We start from the raw sequence: 18328 nt of genomic DNA, 5'->3' as shown, positions 1-18328 counted from the left end.
TGCTTGTGTTCCCTCTCTCACTGGCTGTCTCTATCTCTGTCGAATAAATAAATAAAATCCTTAAAAAAAAATAAAATAAAAGAAGTTTTACAGTTCTGGCCTTTATTGGTATGTGTATGATTCATCTCAAATTAATTTTTTATTAAGATTTTTTTTTAAAGCAAACACCTGTTCTCTCCCTCAAAGACTTTGAAATTCTGCACTTTAACTAATGACTTGAGACTTCTTGGTGAATTAGGCCATAGATGGAACAGTTTTGGGAACAAGTGTTCTGTTGGCTAATGCCACAACTTTGCCTTCTGTTGCTCAAGAGTCTCTTGAGTTAAACTCTTTGCTACACTGTCAGGGTACCTGGAGCTCCACACATACTGTGACATAAGAACAGAATGATGACATTATTGACAATAATGGGAAAACAAGAGGGACTACGTTTAAGGATGTTTAAAATAAATTTAAATGTTAGATAAATACCCAAGGCAACATATCCTCCTGGCATGAAATTAAGAAAGCCTAGAGATGTACAACCACCAAGGTCAAATTTAGTAAGAAAACAAGCTTTGAGTATAAGCTGGGCAGTTCACTCACTTTACAAATTAATAAACACATTCTTTGAATCATTGAATTACTATCAACTATATGTCTATATTCTCTTAACAAATGTTGACTACACATCTACTATTGTCTACTATGTGAAAATCTGTAAAAATATTCCCTTCCTTTTTCTCTATTTCTGACTTCAGATTCCCAATCATAAGATGAGATTGACATTTGTGTCCTAGAATTAGGTTGCTTTTGGCAGGGCTCATTAGACATGATCCAGGTTAGAATCCAAGTCAGAGAGCCACCTGGGACAAGGAGTAAAATCCAGGACAGTTCAGGCCAGTATGAGACACTAGTTATCTTATAAACAAGTGACATTTTAAAAAGATGGAGAATTTAGTTTTAAAGCAAGTGCTATATTCAGCATTACTAGTCTCCCTCTCTTCTTCTCTGAGTATCTTTAGGAGATAAGTATTCTCTGTAGAATATTGTTCAGTTTATCAGAACTAAAATTTTGATGTAAATGGAACATTTCTCTTATGATAATATTCACTCTCTCTTTTTTTCTGAACTTTTTAAAGAGCAGTTTTAGGTTCATAGCCAAATTGAGTGGAAAGTACAGAAATTTCCCATAACCCCCCTGACCCTACACATGCACAGCCTTCCCCATTATCGATAACCCCCTCCTGATGGTACATTTGCTATCATTGATGAACCTATATTGACACATCTTTACCACCCAAAGTCCACAGTTTACATTAGGACTCACTCTTGGTGTTGCACATTCTATGAGTTTGGACAAATATATGACATATTATCAAATGTTATAGTATCGTACAGAGTCATTTCACTGCCCTGTAACTCCTCTGTGCTCTGCTTATTCAGGCCTTTCCTCCCTCCCCCCAACCCCTGGCAAGCAGCGATCTTTATACTGTGCCAACAGTTTTGTGTTTTCCAGAATGTCATACAGTTGGAATCATACAATACGTCGCCTTTTCAGATTAGCTTCTTTCACTTAATAATATGCATTTAAGATTACCCCATGTCTTTTCATGAATTGATAGCTCACTTCCTTTTAGCTCTGAGCAATGTTTCCTTGTCCGCATGTACCCCAGTTTGTTTAACCATTTACCTACTGAAAAACATCTTGGTTACCTCCAAATCTTGGCAATTATGAATAAACCCACTATATTCTCTTTAGAAAGCAATAAATGTTTGGGGATTACGTGTATAAACCCCTGGATATCGATCCTTTCTCTCCTTTATTTATAGTCATACCCTTGATGACCTCATCTAGTTCCCCGGCTTAAATAACACTTATGTGTTGACTGTTCCCAAATTTATACCTCATCCCAAACCTCTCTCTCCTGGGCTCCAGACTCGTCTTTTCAAAGGCCTACTTGATATCGCCACTTGGATGTCCAATAGTCCCATCAAGTCAATGTGTTCAAAACTGAACTCCTGATCTTTCCTTCCTCCCCCAGGCTCAAGTCTGCTCTGTTTGTAGCCTTCTCTGTCTCTGTCTCAGTTAATGTTAACCTCATCTTTCCAGTTGCTCAGGCACCAAACACTGGAATTCTTGAACACCCCTCTTTCTCTCATATTCTTTATCTAATCCATCAGGAAATCATGCAGAATATCCAATATGTTGTATATCTCCCTCTGCTGTGCCATCTGACCCCTACCATCTGCTTCAAACCACCCCCATGTCTCACCTGGACTGCTGGTCTCAGCACACAGTCTTCTGCCACTTTTATTATTATGATTTTAGTTTGAAATGATCAGAGTTATAGAAAAGGTACAAGTTCAGTACAAAGAACTCATTTTTCCTGAACCATCTGAGAATAAATTACTGACCTGATGCCTTATCACTCGCGCCCCATACCTTAGTGTGTATCTTCTGCAAACAAGGACATCATCCTAAGTAACAACAATGCAGCCACGAAAATCAGGAAATTAACAATGACATGTCTCCATTACTTAATCCTCAGACCACATTTAAGTATCACCAGTTTGGTCCCAATAACACCTTTTATAGCAGAAGGATCCAGTTTTATACCCTGAATTGCACTTAGTTGTCGTGTCTCTTTAGACAAGTTTAGTTTGGAACATTTCCCCAGGACTTCCTTGACTCTCAAGACGTTGATATTTTTGAAGATCACAGACCAGCTATTTTGTAAAATGTTTCCCAATATGGGTCTGTCTCATGTTTCCTCATAGATTGAAATTATGCAGCTTTGCAGGAATATTACAGAAGTGAGCTGTGTTGTTCTCACTGCATCCTACCAGGTGGGGCGTAACTTCAATTTGTTCTATTACCAAGGAGGCTCAGCTTGATCGCTCAGCATCTGCCAGACTTCTCCACCAGGAAGTTCCCGCTGTGTCCTTTGTAGTTAATGGTATTTTGCACGGGGGTACTTAGAAACTATGTAAATATTCCATTCTTTATCACTCTTAAGATTTATTTTTTTTGTATCAGTATGGACTCCATTCCCAAGTGTATTTAATTTTTAACTTTAAAAAATTTTACATTTTATTTATTCTACTATTTCATCCCTGTTTTACATATTGCCAACACCACTTATTTTAATGCTCAAATTGTCCCTAATTTTGTTAGTGAGAACTCTTTCCAGCTGGCTTCTATATCTTTTTGCCATGTGCCCACCATCTTTTTTTTTTAAACGTTCTCCTGTTTTTTGGCACAAGATGCTCCAGGCTCACCTAATACTTTCCCTCTCTGGCCCTTGGAACTAGGCAGTTTTCCAAAAAATTCTGATTATTTTTTGTGGATTACTCCCCTCCCCCAGACACCCTTCTGTCCTACTCGTGGCTCTAATTCCCCTTACCAGGCTGCCCTGCCTGGAATAGCCTGCTTCCTCTGTTTGGTCTCTGGCATCCGGGGCCAGCTGCCCCCCACCCCAGATACCCTCCTAGCCTGTTCAGGCAGAGGCCTTCGAAAACCACAATCAGATCATATCACTTCTCTGGCTCAAAACTCAAAAATGACTCTGTTTCACTCAGAGTAAAAGCCAGAGTCCATAGAATATGGTACAAACTTCGGTGCAATGCAGATCAGCGCCCCCCCCCATTTCCATGCCCATCCCCCCTGCTCCTTCTTCCTCCTTGCTCACTGCTCTGTGCACATACCAGGTCTTCTCCTGCTGGAGCACTTTTGCTCCTCCTTCTGGGAAGCTTCTTCCTCCAGAAAACCTGTGGCCAGCTGCCCCATTACCTTCAAGTCTTTGCTGAAATCTTACAGTTCCAATGAGACCTACCCTGAACCACCTGCTTATTTTTTTATTTTATTTTTTTTTAAAGATTTTATTTATTTATTTGACAGAGATAGAGACAGGCAGCGAGAGAGGGAACACAAGCAGGGGGAGTGGGAGAGGAAGAAGCAGGCTTCCAGCAGTGGAGCCTGATGTGGGGCTCGATCCCACAACGCCGGGATCACACCCTGAGCCGAAGGGAGACGCTTAACCGCTGCGCCACCCAGGCGCCCCATGAACCACCTGTTTAAAACACTGCAAACTTCCCTATGCTTGGGTCCATGTTGGACACGGATGTCCGTGAAAGGGAATGAAAGGAAGCAAAAGCGGTCTGAGTGGCTCCTGCTGAAGAAAGTGGGAGGAATATAAAGTTTGCACAGGCAGCTCTCAACAAAGGGGCCGGGGCCCCGGGGAGCAAGTGAGAACAGCAGGGAGATGGCACAAACAAGACCCAGAGGTGATCCAGGAGCACTGGAGAACCAGCGTCTAGTGCTCGGGCGTAAGCTGTTCTGTGAACATTGCAGCACCGTGGCTATGCTGGGGGCGGGGGGATGGGGGTGTACCAGCAAGATGGAGCGTTCAGCGGGGAGAGCCCACTAAGGTGAAAGGTGTCAGTGAAAACATACACACCTCTGGGAAACCTTGAGGAAGACACTGACCTTCTCACAGCATATGGAATGACTGACCAAGCTGCTGAAACAAGCCTTTCAAGGGTGATACAGGAAGTTTGGGGGCTTTCAGGTCTCCTAGCGGCCAGTGATAGGTGAGGATGCAAAGTTCTCCCGAAGTCCATCACTCTGGCCTGATCCAGATGAATATCTATTACCTGCTCAGAGAGAGTTTGCCATTCACAGAAATTCATCCGAACCTGCCACATGTGCTCTGGGAATGCAGAGAGTGGGGACTGAGATGGAGAAATCTCCTCGAATGGGTAGGATAGGCAGTGGGCTGGGCAGAGCACACAAGCACAGGGTCAAACGGGATAGTCACAGATCATGCACTGAAACATCCTGTATGTTAAAACAGAGACACCACAGAACAGACTGCAACACTGCCTCTTATTGTTAAAAACAGAGGAATTTCACACTTAAGGTAACCTGCTTTATATTGTGCCTTCAGCCCCTGGGAGTTATTTATCCCTGCTTGCCATCGGATTAGAAAAGGTTAGAGAAGCACTGGAGGAAGGTAAGGACACTGAAGTGTCCTTTCCCTGTCACTGTTGACCTTGGGTAAGTTACCAAACTCACCAGTTTTCTCACTTATAAAGTAAGGAAGTTGACTGGATGATTTTTAGTTGGGCAGCCTCAGGCATTAAGAAATGCCCTCAGACTTCATCTGTCCTTCCTTCTCTCAACAGTTTTTTTTTTTTTCTGAAGGTATGTTCTCTTCTCTCTTCTCTACCAATTGCCTTCTTCTCAGTCCCCTGAATTTGCCATTGTCTTAGAACTTTGACCTTTGCCTGGTGCACTGTGAGGGTCCCACCTCTCTCTACCTTCTGACGGTTCTTAGGTTTTGGTTTCTACCCCTGCGGTCAATTGCTCAGCCTGTCAGTTTCCATGTAATTTCTTATACCTGAAAGGAATCTGATCAGCACAGTTCATCTTTTTGGAATAGTTCACCCAGTGCTTGACTGTTGGCCACTCAATAGAAGAGGGAGCCTAAGATTAGCTACCCATCCTGATACAACCAGTGACAGTCAGCGAGCCATAAGGTTCTATTAGAAAACACGGCTGCTGTTCCTTAGCAGGGCTGTTGGGAAGTCATCTTCCCTTAGAAGTGAATGCAATTGGCAAGAATCATTAAAAAAAAAGTCAGATTTAACCAAAACCTTTTCTAACTCTCATCAGTTCTACAATAGGTAAGACACTGTGTCTCATACCCAGGTTCACTATTATTATCATTTTCACACTTAGGACCTTATTTCCAGTAATGTTAATGTCATTTATAATATTCACCTATGTAAAGAAATTCTAGAAAGTGAGCACAACATAAAGGTTTTAGGTTGTTGAATATTTTAGGCTCAGTAAAGATAAAAGTTAATTTTCTATTCATTTCCTTTCACTCAATTCAACAGATATTTATTGAGTACCAGTTCTGGACTGGGCACTGTTCTAAGTAATGACGATATAGCAGGGAACAGAACAAATAAAATCCCTGCCGATATGGAGCTAACATTCTGGAGAAATTTAAGTAAGTTTTTGTTTACTTTTCTTTTTCTTTTCTTTCTTTTTTTTTTCAGTATAGAGACTCACATTTCCCCTACCTGTGAGTCAGATCTCAACATTTTGCCACACTTGTTTCAGTTTTATTTTTTTAAAGAAAAAACATTGCACATCGAGTCATAACTCTCTATGTAGCCTCCAGTTGATTCCCTTGTCATCCCCCCTTCCCAGAGTGCTATGGACAGAATTGTGTGCTATCAAAAGGCCTATGTTGAAGCCCTACCTCCCAATGTGATTGTGTTTTGAGACAGGGCCTAAAAGGAGGTACTAAAGTCAAATGAGGTCTTTAGAGTGGAGCTCTAACCCAGTCCAGGGCTGGTGTCTTCACAGGAGAGGAAGAGATACCAGAGCTCTCCCCTTGCCATGTGAGGACAGTGAGGAGGTGGCCATCTGCAAACCAGGAAGGAGGTCCTCACCAGCCAGAACATTAATCTTGGACTAAGCTTCCAGAACTGTGAGAAAACAACTGTGAGAACTTTCTGTTGTTTAATCCACCCAGTTACGGCATTTTGCTGTAGCAGTGTGAGCAGAGTAAGACACAGAAGTAAGTATGATTCTGAATTTGGTGTTTATCAACCCTAAGCAGGATTTATATTTTACCACATTTATATAGATCCATGAACAAGAATTATGTAGTTGAGTAGGTTTTTTTTTTGCAGTGTTAAAAATTTATATAAATAGTATCATGCTCTACATACATTGCATATTCTAAAGAAGTGGTCTATTTTCATTATAGCACCTTTGAAAATTTGATGAAAGTTATAGCCAATTATCCCACAGAAAAATGTGCAATATTTTGTATATAATTTAAGACAGTTCATAAACTGTGAAGCTCAATCATAAACTGCCAATTAAGAACTTTCACTCCAGTTATAGTTCACTTGTCAGAATATTCATTTCATAATATCGTGTAAGGTCCATGTAGACACGTAGAAATGGAAAAAATGATGATCCCTGCTTATTGAGACTGGAAAGTAGACTTACATTTTGGAGAGATATTTAATAATAAACATTAGGAATAAAAATAGTTTTCTTTTGAGTCACCAGAAAATTTAATTATCTATATATTCCATTTTTTTTACTTTTCTTTTTTTAAAGATTTTATTTATTTGAGACAGAAACAGAGCAAGCATGAGTGGGGGGAGGGGCAGATAGTCCGCTAAGGAGGGACTCTGACATGGGGCTCAATCCCAGGGCTCCAGGATTATAACCTGAGCCGAAGGCAGACACTTAACCAACTGAGACACCTAGGTGCCTCCATTTTTTTTAAGTTTTCTAAATAATTGCGGTCCAACAGCAGAGAATCCCATGGTAGTCATATTGGCTTAATACAAAGGAGTTAATAAAAAATAGGCTTCATATGACCTGAAAGGAATGGTTTGAACTATTACAAATGAACAGAACAACAACAACAAAATGTTCCTGTAATTTAGTACCTGGATTGCTACTAAATATCAAGTCTTATCTTGTTCCCCTATAAAATGCGAGGACACTCATCTACCTCCCTGGGAGACTGGAAAGCTGGGGATTTTTTTCAAAAACCTGGTGTGAAGTTTCTTGGAAAGGCTGCCTAGCATAAGGATAGAATTATTTTTTGGCATGCTGGCAGGTGCCTCTGTGAAAGACATTCAAGGCCAAATGAACATTTACAGATGAATTACCACCTGCCACGAACACAGAAAGAAATATTGATGTTAAATAGAGCCATTTGAGAACTCAAGTAGGGAGGAGGAGGGTGGAACCAGTGAGATCTGATGAGCCTAGCCAACTTCTGGAAAGGCAAAGTTAACCTGTCCTGCAGACAAAAACGCAGGTCTAGAATCAGGAGGGGGGTACTCTCTGGGAATCACCTTCTTGTTTCTGTTCAAGTCTAGTGTTGCCTATCTTCATCAAGGAGCAATGGGAGCTATGAGGAAGAGGTATTCTGAGATTAACTCGAGCAAATATTTCCCAGGCAGAAAGGAAGAGAAAAAGGCTTAACTATTGTGAAGATGAGAAATAGAAAATAACATAGATAAGAGACAGAGACAGAAGTCTGTGAACAGCAAGCCTCAGTGGAAACAAAAATCATTTTTAGAGAGTCAAAGTAGCAGAGATGTGGAAGGAGAGAAGCTGAGGAAACTGAGTTGCTAATATATGTAAGGAGACAGGCATTCTGTACATTATTCTGATAGATGCTGGCTAGGTGGACAGGGCAGAACTGAGGACCAGCATGCACCTTTGAGTCCATATACATCTATCTCTATCTATCTATCTATCTATCTATCTATCTATCTATCTATCTATTGGAAAGAGATCAATCTCTGGTGGGATATAAGAGCAGAGGTAATATTAAGAAGACTTGGAGGGAGAGAAAGAATGAAGAATAGAATAACCACACCTTGACCGACTGCCCATATGGCCTGTCTTCTCCTGAAAGCTGTGGTAGGTTGAAAACTGACTTCTCAAAAGATATCCATCATATACATAGAGAGAGAGTGAGAGTGAGAGAGCGAGAGCAGGAGTGCGTGTGCACAAGAAAGAGATTATCCTGGATTCACCCTAAATGCAAATAAGTGTGTCTGTGTAAGAGGGAGGCAGGGGGAGATTTGACGCACACACAGAAGAGGAAGAGTGAATGTGGCCGTGGAAGCAGTACGATGTGGCCATGAGCCACAGAATGCCAGCAGCCACCAGAAGCCGGAAGATGCCAGGACCAGATTCTCCCCTAGAGCCCGGACGAAGCATGGCCCCACTAACACCTTGATCTCCACCCACTGAGGCTGACTTTGGACTTCTGCCCTCCAGAACCAGAAAAATTAAATTTCAGATTTTGTAAGCCACCCAGTTTGTGTTAATTTGTCACAGTGGCCATAGGGAACTAACACAGGGACCAAAAAGACAATCAGCAGCACAGAGTCACACAGCAGCAACAGCAGGGATTAAATGAGATGATCTTTGAATGAGGATTTGAGAATCTCGGAATCCTGATAGCCCCCACATTATCCTTTTTGACATCTGAGTAACGTCACCATGTGAGTTTCCGAAAGTAAGGTATATGACAAAAGAATTAAGTATTTATCCTGCCTTTTCAGTACAGATGTAATTTAGAATAGCCAATTGATTAGGAAAAACTTTTAAAAAAATACAGAGAGAAGGAATTATATTAAGGTAAGGATCAAGAGAGATCAGCGATTCTCAAAGTTCGCTGCTCCCTGCAATCATCGAGGGATTTTGAAAACGGTGACACCTTTATCCAACCACTGGAGATTCTGATAACATTGGTCTAGAATGGGTTTTGGGCATCAAAATACTTAGAAGTTCCCAGGTGATTTCTAATGGGCAGCCCAGGTTACAAGCCACTGCTGCCAAAATATCACACCACAGATTTGATTGATATTGATTGACCGATTGATTGATTCCTTCATTCATTCAAGCTAATGGCACAAAGAGAAATGCACCTTACAATGGAAAGATCTGGCTGTCAGTACCTCAACCGAGTGATCAAACTTAGCACCACTGTACTGAGAGCTACCACACATTAGGCACCTTTTGACGTGATATGATACATGATCATATCATGATGGGTGTAAAATAGATAATGTCCTTAACTATGTGAAATGCCACGTCACATGAAAAGTTGTAACTGTGCTAAGTGCTACAAAAGAAAGACCCATGATGACAGGAGAGGGTCTAACAGGGCCAGACATCAGATGAGGAGTCAGGACCACAGTGTCTGGGGTGACACAGGCAAAGATGAACTTCATACAACTCTTCGAGTCCTTTTTTTTTTTTTTTTTTAAGATTTTATTTATTTATCTGACAGAGAACAGAGAGAGAGACAGCCAGTGACAGAGGGAACACAAGCAGGGGGAGTGGGAGAGGAAGAAGCAGGCTCCCAGCAGAGGAGCCTGATGTGGGGCTCGATCCCAGGACCCCAGGATCACGCCCTGAGCCAAAGGCAGACGCTTAATGACTGCGCCACCCAGGCGCCCCAAGTCATTCCCGCTAGCGGTAGCTCTCCAACCTCACTTCTGCCACGTCTTCTGGCTAGTTCAAGGTGGGTCCACAGGAGTGCGGGAAGCGCACATGACAGGCTTTAGGCGAGCATCTCGCAGCCTCCTCCTTTGCTGCTTCCCATCGATGTGACAGAGCCCTAAAGGAGAGCCCCTCGCTCCTGCCAGGTGACCACTTTCCCCCAGAGGGCAGTGTGACCAGAATGTCTTCCACTGACACTGGCCCCACAAGCCAACTCGTGAGTCTTCACTGGGCTGTGTCTTCCCATGGGAAGTGTCCCAGACTGGGAGAGGCACCAGTGTTAGCCTCACACAATCTTGTGTCCGAATTCTTTTCCTGCCACTTAGCAGCTCTTTGACTTTAAGCATTATGTAAGCTCTCTGAGCCTCGATTTTTCTCATCTACAAAATGGGAACATTAATACCTACTTCCCAGTGTAATTGAGAGAACAAAATAAGATAATGAGTACAGAGTGCGTAGGCAAAGATGTGGCCATAGTAGGTATTTGATAGGTACTCCTGCTTTAGGCTCTAACCATTTTCCCATCAAACTGGCGGGAAGAATGACCTGCCAATGTGTTCGTCTGCCTTGTGTCCTCTGAACGTGTAGAAATGCTGCTGCTATACGGTTTTATTTGATTACTTCTCCACGAGGGCCTCTCCAAAGTCTAAAACCCCAATTGCTTGGATGAGAAGGTAATACCAGTGTCTACACACAAGATGCATGCCCGTCCCTGGGTTCTGCCCCCATGCCAGGCTTCAGATGGAATTTCTCCCACATGCAGGAAGGGCCTCATTCCACACCTACTTCTTTCATGAACAATCATTTATCAGGCACTTCCGGTCATCCCTTTAACTACTGGAGGAATTGCAGTGGATACACCCAGTGCAGGTGACATATAGGAAACTCGAATGCAACTAAATATGTAGTATAATTTCAGATAAGTCCTGTGAAAAAAATAACATGTAGCCATTGGATAGACAGTGACGAAGGGCAAGAAGGATTTTCTTTAGCTAGAATGGCCAGGGAAATTTTTTTTGTCAACGAGAAACATTTCAACTGAAGAGACTAATCAGAGAATGGAGTCCCACAAAGACTGGGTGGGGGGGGGGGACTTTCCAGATGGAGGCAACAGCTGGCACAAAGATGGAGGTTACCCTCAGCTGGGGAGGTTTGAGGGATTGAAAGGAGGCCAGTGTGAAGGCAGCTGAGTGGTGAGAGATAAGGTCAGAGAAAGAGGCAGGGGTCAGATCATTCAGGGCCAGGGTGAGGAGCTGGATTTTATTCTATTGGAATGCGAAGCCACCAGGGGACTTTCAGCCGGACAGCAAATGCTCTGATGTTCACCTTAGAAAGATGCCTGTGATTGCTGTGAGGGTAAGGACCAGGGTGGCGGAGGAAGGCGGAGCGAGGCTGACCAGGGAGGGGTTATCATAGCCTCCCGGAGAGGTGATGGCAGCTCGGATTAGGGCAACAGCAACGGACATGGGAGGGACTGGGAGGATGTGTGATATGCTTTAGAGCTGAACGTTACAACACATCAATCAGATATGAGGGTAAGGGAAGGAGGAGAATCAGAATGACTCCACAGTCAGAGAAAGACAAATACCATATGATTTCACTCAGATATGGAATGTAAGAAACAAAACAAATGAACAAAGAAAAAAAAAAAGAGACAAACCGAGAGACAATTTCTTAACATAGGAGAACACACTGGTGGTTACCAGGGAGTAGGTGGGGGGAGGGGAGGGGGGAAACAGTCAAAGAGGATTAAGAGTACACCCATCACCATGATCACTGAATAATGTACAGAAGTGCCAAATCACTATACTGTACACCTGAAATTCGTAGAACACTGTATGTTACCTGTACTGGAATTTAAAAAAAAAGAATGACTTCAGATTGTCGGCATAAGCAAATGGTGACTGGTGGTGCCGTTTAATTACATGGATAATACTTTTGGGGAGAGTGGATTTTGGGGAGAGTGGATTTAGAGAATCATTAGCCCACTAGATTAGAAAATACTGAAGCTCTGGGGAGGAATATAGATAGAGAGGCAAAAGGTCCAAAGACAGATACCCAGGGCACCCAACCTGTGGGGTGCTAAGTGTTACCATCACAGCCTAGCATCTTCCTGACCCCCTGGGCTCCTTACCTAAAGCTACCCTCTTCCCTGCCCCATTCAAAGCAAAAGGCTCTCCTTGCTTTTCCCAGTCAACCCTGATTGTGCCTTTATCTCAATCCCAGCTGCTCTTACAAACTGTCTTCTTCACGTCCTTGCACGTGGACTTGCTTACTTTATCTCCTTGGTTTGCACGAGTCTTGTCACCCCGCCCAAATTGCCGCCTCCTGGAAAGCAGTGAATATGTCTAATAAATCCCTGTATCATCTTCAAAATCTGATAGAGAACCGTTCAGTGCTCAGAAGTCCATGCGGATTGACAGGCGAGGGCTGCTTGGGAAATGCCGCAGGAGACCACATTGGCGCTGCTGTGTCGGGGACCCCCATGGCTCCCGGTACACTCTGTCTGGGGTGGTGCCACCAGGTGGGAATAAATCATTGCCTCCACCCGCAGGGATTCAATAAGCCAGGCAGGTGCGCAAAATAAAGTACAAAGACATGGAATGACTTTCTTGGTAAACAAACACACACAATGCAGTAGGGGGAGGGGAAAAACCTTCAGCCCCCACTCAGGAAGCCTGACCACAGAGCCGTTTGTTGAAGGAAGCAAGCCAATAACGCTAAATAGAGCTGGTCCCTGTTCCATGGCTAGAACATGGACTTTACTGAAAAGGTTGTGGCGGGGCCTTTTCTCTGAGCTTCCCTCTCTTGCTTGAATATTACAAGTCGCCCGCAGCTTCAAGAGCTGCTGGATCCTTGGCTGTGGCCAGAATGCTGGCTCCTCAAAGCCTGAGCTGCATCTGGTCAGCAGCACAAAAGACAAAGAAGCTGGCAGAACGGAGGACAGTGCGGGAGGGAGGAACATGGAAGGGAAGCCGGGGACACAAAAGGAGAACAGTGGCAGCAGATGTCAGGGAGGAAGAATACGAGAATGCTGATAAATGGAAAGGAGCTGAAACCTCCAGCAGCAAAGACACGAGAATAGTGGAAAAGGAGCAGAAAAGTACAACATGGACCATGGATCAGAGAAGAGAATGAATATGAAAGTAGTCAAAAAGAACAGGTGAAGGGTAGATTACGGGGAAATCATACGCTGAAATGGAAAACAATATGAACTCTTTTTAGAATACACTATGAAATACTTTAGGGCCTTTGGATTACTTGGCCAAGAATAATGAATAGAAATGCCTTTAATGGAATTAACATAATACATTATTAATTACCTGTAGTGGTATAGCACGTGGTTGAATTTATTTGGAAAACCAGAAAAATGAAGTAATATATAATTTGTATAATTCATGAAAGTCACAAGGAAGGAACTGTTTTCAGTTAGTATAATTAACATAGACTTACTATCATGTGTGTACATAGGGCAATCAGTGAGTTTTCGTTGATATTTCTGTTGGTAATGAGACAGAATTACGGACCCTGTGGCATACCGAAACCAGAATGAGTAACAAAATGCGGAAAAGAAAGGAGTGGCTTCTTTCTGAGGCCTTTTGCACTGCAGGAATTCCAAGCCCTCTAGCTCTAGATGCAAATCCTAAGACCTAAAATAATTGGGAAGGTCTGACCATGGTCAAAATGGATTTATAAAAGCTAGAATGCTTTACGACTATCACTAACAGCTCAGTCAATTTTTAGAGACAGATGAATACCCATGAATCCATTTTGCTTAGAGTCAGCAATCCAGGACACAGCAGGGTCCCATGGACCATTCACCCATGGTCCACACATGGCCCATCTGGGCTGCTAGAAATGGACAGTCCCTCTGATGTTTCCTGGGTGATTCACATGAAAGAGGGTTAGGGAGAAAATGGGATCATTGACCACAAACCAACTTGTTCTTTTGTTTCATTCAAGTATTACTTTTGGTTATTACTGGCACAAGTGATATTAAGAAATATATCACAAAAAAATACTAGAGCCGAAAGAACTCAATTAAAAAATGAACTAAGGACTTGAATAGATGTTTCTCCAAAGAAGATGTACAGTATATGGCCAACAGGTATCTGAAAAAGTACTCAACGTCACTCATCATCAGGGAAACAAATCAAAATCACTATGGCATATCATCTCACATCTGTCCAGATGGCGATTGTCAAAAACAAAACAAATAAAACAAAACACAAAAGACAACAAATGTTGATGAAGATACGGAGAAATTGGAACTACTACCCACTATTGGTAGGAATACAAAATGGTGCAGATGCCATAGAAAACAGCACGCAAATTCCCCCAAAGACACAAAAAATAGAATTACCATCTGATACAGCAATCCCACTTTTCGATATTTATCTAAAAGAATTGAAATTAGGATCTAGAAGAGATATTGGCACTCCCTTGTTCATTGCAGCACTATTTACAATCTCCAAGATGCAGACACAACCTAAATGCCCACTGGCAGATGAATGGATAAAGAAAATGTGGTATATAAACGCAATGGAATACTATACAACTTTAAAAAAGAAGGAAATTCTGCAATATGTAGCAAAATGGAGAAACCTTGAGAACGTTATGTTAAGTGAAATAAGCCAGTCACAGAAAGACAAATACTACATGATCCCACTTATATGAGGTACTTAAAATAATAAAATGATTATAATCAAAAAGTAGAATGGTGGTTAGTAGGGGCTGAGGGGAGTGGGAAATGGGCATAAAGTTTGAGTTAAGCACGATGACTAAGTCCTAGATATCTGACATAGAACCCTGTACCTATAGTGAGCAATATTGTATAGTACACTTAAAATTTTGCTAAGAAGGTAGATCTCATGTTATCGTGTAAGAACACAATAAAATAAAGTCAAACAAAACAGAACAAAACAAAAAACAGAATTCAAGGGTCAATATGTCACTACAAACTTTTAAACTGATGTTAACTTTTTTTTAATTTACTTTTTATTTTTTTTTAAGATTTTATTTATTTATTCGACAGAGATAGAGACAGCCAGCGAGAGAGGGAACACAAGCAGGGGGAGTGGGAGAGGAAGAAGCAGGCTCATAGTGGAGGAGCCTGATGTGGGGCTCGATCCCATAATGCCGGGATCACGCCCTGAGCCGAAGGCAGACGCTTAACCGCTGTGCCACCCAGGCGCCCCAACTTTTTTTTTTTTTTAAATCAAGAGGTCCAAATATATTTCAGAAATAAAGCAACGTTTATTTAAGGAGTGCAAATTAGCCTTGAGATTGAGATGGTTAGCTACGAAGTATCCACCCATCCTCTGACACCAATGAGCTAAGTGGTCTGTTCTGTGGTCACTTCTAGATTCCTTGGCACACTAATCTATTCTCTGGTCTCAAGGCCCTTGAGAACTCTTCTTAGGTGGTCATGTCAGGTCCAGTATAGACTGTGGGTAAGGTCACCCTAAAATATGGAGAAAACCGGCCACGGCTTTGTACTTGCTTAGGAAGCCCCAAAAATCGCCTGGGGAGGGAGGTGAGAATAGGTCTCGTGAACGATGTGTGATCTCTGGGATGAGCTTGCCCCCTCAGGAGCTCGGGACCACTTTTGGCTCTGAACAATGAAAGACCATAGATCGTGATGACAGCAAATGTGGGGTCCCCAGGTATCGCTCAGCAATGTTGTTCATTACCATGGCCATTTGCTAGGCAGAGATGATTCAGGGAGGGAAGGTTACATATTCCCTTTTCAGAGTTTTGGGAGCAGACATCCATGATAGAGAAAGTAATAGGAGTAGAGTAAATGCCAGCCCCCAACAGAAGGCCCGAGTTGCCTCCTTCCACCTTTTGGTCGGAGACAAGCACGCTAAACCACAGAGAGGGGAAGAGATTTGCTCAAGTTTGCAGCCAGTCAGTGGGAGCCGCACTCCCTTCCATCCAAAGAACAGCATTCCTTATGCACAACCAGACAAATTTCATGCCCTCACAGTACAAAAAGGCGCCAATAAAATAATGCCCCTCAACCCACCCCTTGACCCTTGGCAGGTGGCCACTCCATATAGCACTTTACTTACAACTTATCTTTTCAGACGCGGCCTCTGCTCTGTCTCCCAGCACAGGCAGTGAAGGGGACGCTCCCATAGAGAATGACCAGAGAAGCTTTTCATCAGAGCACAGGGAAGCTGTGTTTGAAATGACTCCACACTTGTCCTCACAGGCGTGACCTTTCCTCCTGGGACACATTTTTCATTGCCATGTCGGCCTCGTAGCCTGAATCAAGACAGTGATTTATTTACGTTTTTCACATTCTCTCTTTCATTACTCGAAGAAGCCTTGGGTCATTTATAGTTTGGACCTTGGCCCTTCTCTTCCTTTATTTATAAAAAAGCATGAACACTCTCCCTGTTTATAGGGAGGCCTGGTTCACTTTCACCCCATTCCCTTTTGTTCCCAAGGTCAGTATTTTTGTCTTCACTCCCCACTAGATTATTTTTACATATCTGATGAAAAGGAAACTCAAGGAAGACCTGTAAGGGCCCTTGTCGCTCCGTGGCTTATTAAATCCCGTGCAGCCTTGTCTTTTTGCCTGCCCACCTCTCATGTGGCCTGAAGTGCCTTCTTCTCTGGGAAGTTCCATTACAGGGAGTGGGTTTTCCTCAGTACAAAGACAAGCCAGTAGCGACCACAGGTGCTGAAAAAGTGGGCTGTCCCCAGCTGTGGGGGGCTGCTTGGCCTCCGCGGCACAGAGTCTGAGCACCGGCCAACATGTCAGAGACAATATTAGGAAGGATTCATGAATCAGATTAGGTGTGGCAAACACTTGAGTACTTTTTATGCGAGGAATATGGAAAGAGAACAGAAGTGAGCCAGTCGAGCAGAGTCCGAGTAGACGATCCTTCAGGCTCCCTCCAGCCTTCCGCTGTATCTACAAGCACATACTCAGAGCTCTAAGACAAGTCTTAGAGCTTGTTTCTTGGAGTTTGTGACCTGGAGTGATTTCTGTTGAGCTTATTTTTTTTTCTAATAGAAGAAGAAAATTAGTTTCTGAAAGGTGAAGTATTTTTTCTGAAAGCAGCTAGTTGTTTCTTAAAAAAACAAAAACCAAAGCAGACCCGCTCTATGGTGACACAACAGGCAGAGCATTCCCGGCATGAAGGTGCTCTAAATTTCCCTCCCAACGGGGATGGAAATTCCTACTTCTCCATCCGCTATTACAATTATGGTTTGGGAGAGGGCCTAATTTTGCCCCCCTATAGAACACCCTGATTCATGAGACACGGGAAGAAAGTGGTGGCGGCGGCGTGGGTTCCTGCTAAGACCTCAGAAGCATTATCCAAGAGGAAGCAGCATAGCAACGAGCAGGAAGGTAGGGAGTTGTTTCCATGGTGTGATTTAAGGGGGTGCCATGGTTACCGTTCCGTATACCGGTGCCAGGCATCGTTCTGTAAGAATAGTCTCATTGCTTTGGACCTTGAAGTCATTTGTAGACTTAAGAATTCTCTGTTTAAAAATACAGTAAATGTACTTAATTCTATCAGTTAATACTTCAGTTCACCATTAGCACTTTGAATTCCTCCTACAAGCTAGGCCCATAATGACTTTTTTTTTTTTTTTTACCTCTTTTAATGTATTAGTTGATAGATACTTGAGAAGAAGGCTCTGTAGGGAATGGCATACAAACTAGGAACCTTGGAGTTGGGCACCAGGATGGTTAGGAAGGTGAGCTTTGGATTCTGATAGAACTGGGTTCTATCATCAACTCTGCCATTTATCAGTACTCTGACCTTGGGAAAGTTAGCCAGTTAGTGTATGTGATTGCAAGTCTCCTTATTTGTAAAATAGGGATAATAATTACACTCCTTAGGGTTTTTTTTTTTTTTTTTTTTTTGAGAATTGGTTAAATAATCCTTGTGAGGCATTTGAGACAGTGCAAGGCGGCACATCTGAAGGATTCCATGAACGGTAATTATTTCTGTTCTAACATCAGTGTCAAAGAAACAGACTTGAAGAGGGAGGGGAAAGGCACCAAAGAAAAGTTACACCCATGATACAGGTCTTCCCAAAGTCAACTTTATCCAGGCAGTCTTATCTCTAGAGGAAAGACCCTGTGTCAGAGCGAAGCCAAGGGATGCGGCCGTGTGGCCACATTGCAGAGGTGTCCTCTCCTCCAGGCAAGCTCTGGGAGGGTGGCAAGTGTGTGTTCACCGGTGCATGGCAGGTGGCTTTTCCACCGGCCTCCCAGTCTCATTCTTCCTCCTCACCCCAACCTTCTTTGAAATC

The 18328-nt window shown here is 42.9% G+C and overlaps 1 protein-coding gene across 1 annotated transcript in view; it reads right to left on the bottom strand.

The window, feature by feature from the left end:
* ZC3H12C (zinc finger CCCH-type containing 12C) overlaps positions 1-18328 on the bottom strand; it is a 131673-nt gene that overhangs the window by 112641 nt on the left and 704 nt on the right. Inside the window, exon 2 of the mRNA XM_044386675.3 lies at positions 16123-16318. The gene's annotated coding sequence lies outside the window, so the exon portion shown is untranslated. The remainder of the gene's footprint in view (positions 1-16122; positions 16319-18328) is intronic.

The sequence above is a fragment of the Ursus arctos genome, unplaced genomic scaffold, assembly GCF_023065955.2.
Source record: "Ursus arctos isolate Adak ecotype North America unplaced genomic scaffold, UrsArc2.0 scaffold_22, whole genome shotgun sequence".
In the NCBI taxonomy this organism is placed as follows: Eukaryota; Metazoa; Chordata; class Mammalia; order Carnivora; family Ursidae; genus Ursus; species Ursus arctos.
This window is presented reverse-complemented; position numbering and strand designations above follow the sequence as displayed.